Source organism: Lepisma saccharinum, chromosome 1 (genome assembly GCF_977018435.1).
Source record: "Lepisma saccharinum chromosome 1, izLepSacc3.1, whole genome shotgun sequence".
NCBI lineage: Eukaryota > Metazoa > Arthropoda > Insecta > Zygentoma > Lepismatidae > Lepisma > Lepisma saccharinum.
The window spans coordinates 215716198-215723527 of NC_139229.1; the positions used below are offsets into that span (position 1 = coordinate 215716198).

At 39.9% G+C, this 7330-nt stretch overlaps 1 long non-coding RNA gene across 1 annotated transcript; it reads right to left on the reverse strand.

The window, feature by feature from the left end:
* Positions 1-2453: 2453 nt before the first annotated feature.
* Positions 2454-4520, reverse strand: LOC145991669 (uncharacterized). The gene is made up of 2 exons (XR_014442089.1): positions 4439-4520; positions 2454-2703 (listed from the first exon to the last, which is right to left on the reverse strand). It is a non-coding gene; the product is annotated as an uncharacterized LOC145991669 (long non-coding RNA).
* Between the last annotated feature and the right edge of the window lie 2810 nt (positions 4521-7330).

The window sequence follows — 7330 nt, forward strand, 5'->3', positions numbered from 1 at the left end:
AAATGTAGTAGTCCAAGTCAAGCTAATTAACCAATTAGAGAGCTAGTAACTAACAGACTATAATAAAAATAATATCCAGGGCACAAATGTATCCTGAATTTATCCACAGGGGTATGCTCATCCCTCGTTGAGAATGTCTGTCGAAGATTAATTAGTTAGTTTACTACCAAATTATCTTACGTCTTTTCTGGTACAGAACAGCATTTGATAAAAATCCAGTTTGTAAAGGAAAATGGCAGATTTTCGAAATAGCACACCACTTTTGAATCAAATATGCAGCGGTGTATTTAAGAAGGCCTGTAGAGCTTTTGTCCCCCATTCCCCACTCTCCACTCCCGTTCCACAAAACGTAAAGAAACGAGTGCAGTTATTACTTGCTCTCAATACATTATTTCATAAAACTTGGATAATGCTATTTAATAATGCAATGTTCTTATAGTTGTCACTGTTTCCGAGAGTATGGTTCAGATTTGGAGAGAAGAAACAAGTAGAAACGAAGAATGAAGCGGAGGAAATTGTGTGGGAAGGGGGTAACTTGTTTTCTCCTTGAATAGCTACCTGTGATTTAAGAGTTAAGTTTTAAGTCCACTTTATGCACATATAGGCTAATCGGGACTGGACCTACAGTTTAAGGTTTGGCCACTATGGGCCTGAACCGAGTATCGAACCCAAGACACTTTCATTGCAGAGATCGCCGGGGGTAAGCAATGACGGACAAAATAAAGACGGAGACTTTAGTAGGCCAAACGAGCCGGACCTATATTAGGAAAAATTGTTCTGTATGTGCAATATTTGTTTTTCTTACTGTGTTTCTTGTTTTTTCGTTTATCTATTCTTATAACTTTACAAATCTTTTAGGTCCATAAGTATATTTATGTAAAGAGGGTATTACAGTAAACTTGTTTTGAGGGGAGGGGAAAATACAGTGCGTGTAAAATAAAATTATGTGCTCGTACAATCAAATGCAAATAAATACAAGTGTGAGGAGAGTGAACGAAGACCCACGCTAATCAAATCCTTTGAAGTGAGGAAAGAGAACCCCTCCGAAAAAATATCGTAAATATGCCCCTTCACAATTACCTCCTGGATAACTGTAGTTTTGACGTAGTTTTATTTTGCAGTCACTTTTTAAAATGTTATTTTCCAGAGAAAATAAAGTAAGTGTTGCTTTCTTTTACACGTAAATTGTCTTCTTGATGGTTTCTTCAATTCTGAAACCATTACCTCTTTACACGATGGCTTTCTATCCCTTTTCTTGGCTTCCAACAGCATAGTGGTTAACAGAAATGCGTGTAATAAAGAGGTTCCTGGCTGAATTCCAGAATTGGCAACATAGAAGAGACATGTGGTGGCCACATGCCTCTACACGCCTCGTCAATCTTATGAGGAAAAATAAGGTCAGAGTTTCCAGAACTGTAGTTTTGCTTCCTATGTATTGAATTGAATTCAAGAGAGTTTATTGCTGGAAGATTATTTATTATTTATTTATCAGTTATTGTTGGTCTACCACCTAACTCAAGGATTGTGATTCCCCTTGTCCAAACACATGCACACATACACACATACACACATACACACACATACACAAGTACCTTGTAGTAACTATCTGTCTACTCATATTGAGTATACAGTGTTACAACCACTGGAGTACGTAGGATTGTTCTTTTCGGAGGGAGCTCGAATTGCAAAGGTGAATATTATATAGCTTCGTTTTAGCGTGGGGATACACAATAAAATATTTCTTAATTTCCATTTTTAACCTTCATTTTAAAGTCGTTAAGACAAAAATGTAAGGGAGTGATTTAAGTTTTTTTTAATTACCCCTTGAGGTTTCCCCCGAGAGGTTCTTTTAAAATTTTGATTTTCATTAAATTTCGGATGCATGTAGCCCCTTCACCTCCCTCCTTGCGAGCGTCAGTGGCTACAACCTATGCATCCTAAATATTCAAAAGGTGATCCCTGTAAAGCAGATAACCTGTGTTACAACTCCGTGGTAGAATGAACCTCTGCAATTGTGAACATCAACCTCTGATGTAGTAAATTTCCTATGTTATTAAAAATGCTCGTAATGTCTGAGAGATATTTTCATAGATCCTTTTGCATTTTATTTTATTTCACTTTTCTGTCACTTGTGGTTAATATCGAAGACGAGGATGGATAGTAATACGATTGAGGTGATGAGAATAGTAGTTATTCTCGTACACGGACAGAACACAATACAAGTCTTACAGAGAATTATACTGGCTGTGCATTCAGACGCCAAAGCTTCGTTAGCCTGCAAAATTGCAGTTCAGGGAGTACCCTTCTACAAGTTACAATCCAATTGATTTTTATGGTAGTGACCACACCAACGCTTGGTTGTGCAACAGGCGAATGAAGAAATTAGAACACAATATTACATTAACAATAATTTATTAATTAACCAGTTTTGTGGTTATAAAATACTGCTATAGTTTAACCAAGGTATCCATGGGCAGCGTAGCCGTAAGCTGGAGCGGCGTAGCCGTAGGCGGGGGCAGCAGCGACGACTGGAGCCCTGTAGGCCAAAGGAGCGGCTACAGCGGCCACTGGAGCCCTGTAGGCGAGAGGAGCAGCTACAGCGGCCACTGGGGCGGCGATGGCTGGAGCAGCGGCGTAGGTGGCGACGGCTGGGGCGCCGAGGTAGCCACCGTAGGCGACGGCGATGAGGGCGGCGAAAACGATCTGCAAGATGATGAGTATGATTGATTTATTTCGAATATACAATCATGTGCTCTAAATGACTAATAACTAAAAAGTCACAAATTCTCCTTTCGGCACAGAACAGTTCAATAGCATTTCTCTTAAAATGAAGATTTCAATATGAAATTAGAATCATTCATGGCTTCCCCCATGGCGTATTGATAACGTTGTTGCCTTGTAAGTGAGGGACTCGGGTTTCATACCCGGGGGAGGGATATAGTGGTTCGAATCCTACTATAAACTGTATATTCAGTCTCGATTAGCTTATCTGTGCATAAAATGGACTTACGAATTAAATACAAAATGGTTCTACTGGTTTATTTCTTTAGCTTACTTTGCAATGGTAATAGAATAGAGATTCAATTAACATTGTCTCTTCGCTGATCTAGTGATAACGTCGTCGAATTGTATTCAAAGGGTCCCGGGTTCTATACCAAGTTCAGGCACATTGTGATTTGGACCCCACTTTAAACTGTAGGTCCAGTTTCGATTAGTCTATTTGTACATAAAGTGAACTTAAAGCAAAACCTGGCTGGTAACCCGAGAACACTTGTTCGAATCATGAAAGGAAAATCATCAGGAAAGTTAAAATTCATATTAACCTATTACTGTTCATCATGATTTCATACCCTCAACCACATCATAGAGCTTGTGCTGATTGTTAAATGAATGATTTGGTGATTTAAGTCTACTTTATGCACATTAAGGCTAATTGGGACTGGACCTACAGTTTAAAGTGGGATCCGAAACACTACGTGCCTCCACGGGGTATGGAACCCGGGACACCTTGATTACAAGGCAACGATGCTTCCACTTCTCCATCCGGGAGGCCCTCTGTGCTGATTGTTGAAAATTTATTGATGTTTTGTGTTCATCTTTAATTTCAATGGAACCGCGGAAGCGCAGTCGGTATGGATTCTGACTGCCACACGGTAGACCCGGTTTCGATTTCTGGGGTGAGCTATTTCAGGTGGGAAATATCCAAATCATGTCCCCACATGGAGTGGCTCTTTGGTCCACCAGCCTCTAATAAACGTGCACCTGGATACCGACGTCCCTTCTTCCACATCGCTCCATGTACGGGGCCGGATTTAGACGAAATTGGACCTGATGCTTGAAATCTTCGGTGAACAATAAACACAACGACATTATAGTTACGTCACAGCGCAAAGAATAATAGTAACTGTATAATAAGTAACGCTGTGTCTAGGCGTCCGAAATTGTGGCTCCAAATTTCATTCTAAGATTTATTTTCAGGTTAATATAGCAAAAGAAAACTGTTCAGTTTTCGGAAAATTCTCGTCTGTTTTCATCTGGGCCTATTTCAGGAATGGGCTTAATGTTGCAGCATCAATAGCACCCACCTTAATCCGGTCCTGTACCATGTACATTCATGTCATTTTGCAATATGCCGTGGTAGTTTTACCTACTTATTTGAGTTCAGTGATTTAAGAGATTGTCTAAAGAAAATTGAAGAATACACCCCCCCCCCCCGCACCATCTCTACATTTATGCCCAGCTTAGAAAACCAAACAAGAAGTACATAATTTGAACAATCAGCTAAATAAATGTGCAAACCTCTGCAAAAAGTTCAAAATTTCTCTAGAGTTTTGGAAATATCTTTTTGCCTTACGTTAGCCTACCGTTAGCTAGGCACTTGAATATTGATCAAGTTAGAAGATAAAAATATTCAAAATTAGAAGAGAAAAATACTTACGAGCTTGTACATGGTTGTTAGGAGCTGTTGTGTCTTGTGCTGGAAGAACAACTGATACAGTCCATTCTGCTGGCTAGGTTTATATATGCACCGGACAGACCACTGGAAATGCAATGGAGGTCATGGCTGGACCTTCGCGTTTGTTCTTGGCCGCTCCGGCTGTGAGAAAAAGTTGTTCCTTTGGGAGCGAAAACCTCGGCTTTTGCGCTACTGGTTTATGAAAGTAAAATTTTATGATTCCAGTATCGCGTTTGATGATAACCCAGTGCCATTGTACTGTACGTACATGTACTCAATAATATAGTTCTGTCAGTGATCATTTTACATTTTTGCATCTAGAGGTTTCCTTCTTATCCTTTCCCATCAATTATCGCTGCTTCTTTAAAAATCTTCTCTTTCTGTTTAGGCCGGGTGTTCCGCTTGAGATGTCAGAGAAGTAAACTGTGGTGTACAATAGGTTAATGTACGTATCTCTGAGCAGTTTGTTGTAATGTATGCAGAAAAGATGTAAGTTTGTAGTGAGTGCATGTTTTAAGACTTCAGCCATGTGGCTGTACTAGTGTGCATATAACACTCGAAAATTTCATATCCCATACGATGCATTGTGCCCTGTTGTGGCGTGACCATTATCTTGATCTGCCATGAACGCTAGCGCCACGCGGCTGAAGTCTGTAAACCTGCACTCACTACAAACTTACATCCTTTCTGCATACATTACAACAAACTGCTCAGAGATACGTACATTAACCTATTGTACACTAGGGATGGCCAAACGGATCCGGATCCGAAAAATCCGGATCCATTCGGATCCGGATCCGGATCCAAAAGTTACGGATCTGGATCCGGATCCGAAAATCCGGATCCGGATCCGAGTGTTTCATATCTCAATCCCATTATAATATTACCACACCTTAAAAGGTATTATGATCTTCGATTACAAAGAAATTTTTCATTAATTAGTTCTACAAGAAATTTTTTCAAGTGTTGTTCCTAAAATTCTTTGCTCCGCATCGGCTAACACACTCGTGCACAAAAAAAATCTTACTTGTTTAACATAAAATGTCAGAGGTGATTTTGTAAACGCCATTGAAACGAATATGTATTCATTCCAATTAGTGTTGCCCACGGGACAAGACGGGACAGGCTTTTAAAAATTCGAGACGAGACGAGATTGACCATGTGTCATAAGACAAACGAATATTTTCGAGACGAGACAGCATTTCCACGAGACTCCACGAGACGAGACAGGCCAAAGTCTCTTCTCGTGGGCAACACTAATTCCAATGTATTGGAAATGAAAACACACATAAATGTGAGACATTCCATTCCAGGATGAAACCTTTAACACATATAACAAGATAGAAATGTTATACAAAATTTATACAATTGTTCTACAGTTACAGTTTTACAAATTAAAATAGAACATTATAATATCGTATCAATCCCTAAGATTGTATGTTTATTTTATTAAGTCTCTCTGAACGCTTCATGTTGACCAGGGCATTCACTTGTTTTTCTCTCAGCTGTCTCAAGCCTCTTAGGCATGTTTACAATGCATTGTGTTGTGCCATGCAAACCTCCTGAGCATTCAGGAAACAGGTAACACTTCTGGGTTTGGTGTCAGCGGTTTGCATGGTAGCAATTATAATAAACACGATTCGGCGATTCGGCATCGAGGAAGAGCTCGATGGCCAGGGAATATAGAGGTGAGACAAGCTGGGAAGTGACTGGACTTTGGGAATTGAGTTGGTAGAGAGAGGTGGTCAGCAAGGCAGGAGGTCGATAGTGGAAGCACGCTTTGGTCAACAAGTTAGAGAGAAGCTCACAGAGGACTTCGCTATTTTCATTCAGCTCAGAGACTTCAGTTAGACAGGTAATTATCCTACACCCAGCCATGATACAGGTTCAACGGTTCACAAAATCCAACGAGTTGCCATTGTCTTTTCAGTAGTTTAATTCCTTTGTGTAATTTGTACCTTTCGCATGCCAAGCAATAACTCGTCATGTCAATGACGAGTGGTCTCATCAAGAGGATGAATGATGAGTAGTTTACATCACCCCATCAATTAACTGGTTCAGATCCCTTCATTCTATAGAATGACACGTGGTCGAGGTGCTGGGATTTTCATTTATTTCACCATGAACTAAATGAAAATTGAAATATTAGTTTTTATAACCAGTTTTATTCAAACCCACCCCAACGAAAGCTTGACACGTGGTGGAGATTAGCGGGTCTTTTCATTTTTTCAGAAATGAAAAGAAATTGTTAGCCAGTTTAAAGTAACCCCACCCCTAAGCTTGACACGTGGTGGTTTTGCTAGGGCTTCTCATGCATTTTTTCGGAAATGCGATGAGAAAAAAGTTTGTTAACCAGTTTAGGATTCAACCCCACCCCAAATTTTGACACGTAGTGGAGTGCTAGTTCATTACCCACCCCAAACATTTTGCTTATTTGTTTAGTCATTTTGGTATAGCCTTGCCAAAATTAATTTTGAAAATACATAGGGCTTAAAGACTTTTGCATTTATGGGGGGAGAAGAATTTACTTGTGCCATGATAGATGTCGAGCTTTCACCTTGCTGATCAACTCAACGAAACTTTAGATCAATTATTAGATATAGCACGAGGGACTACAAGTTTTAATTTAGATGTCAGCGGCCCAGCTGCAAGTTCCACCCCCAAGTTTAAACGTTGCCCAATTTTAACTAGACGCCTTCAGCGAGAATTATTGGAAAAACAGAAATGTGAACCACAATTAGAGCAACAAGATCAGGATTTTAGAGATTTAGACCAAACACAATTCGCAACAAAGGCTCAGTCGCAGTTTGTTCCCCCAACTATTTTAGAGGGTATCCCATTTCAGGGGATAGCCGGGGAGGACGTTTCAAAATT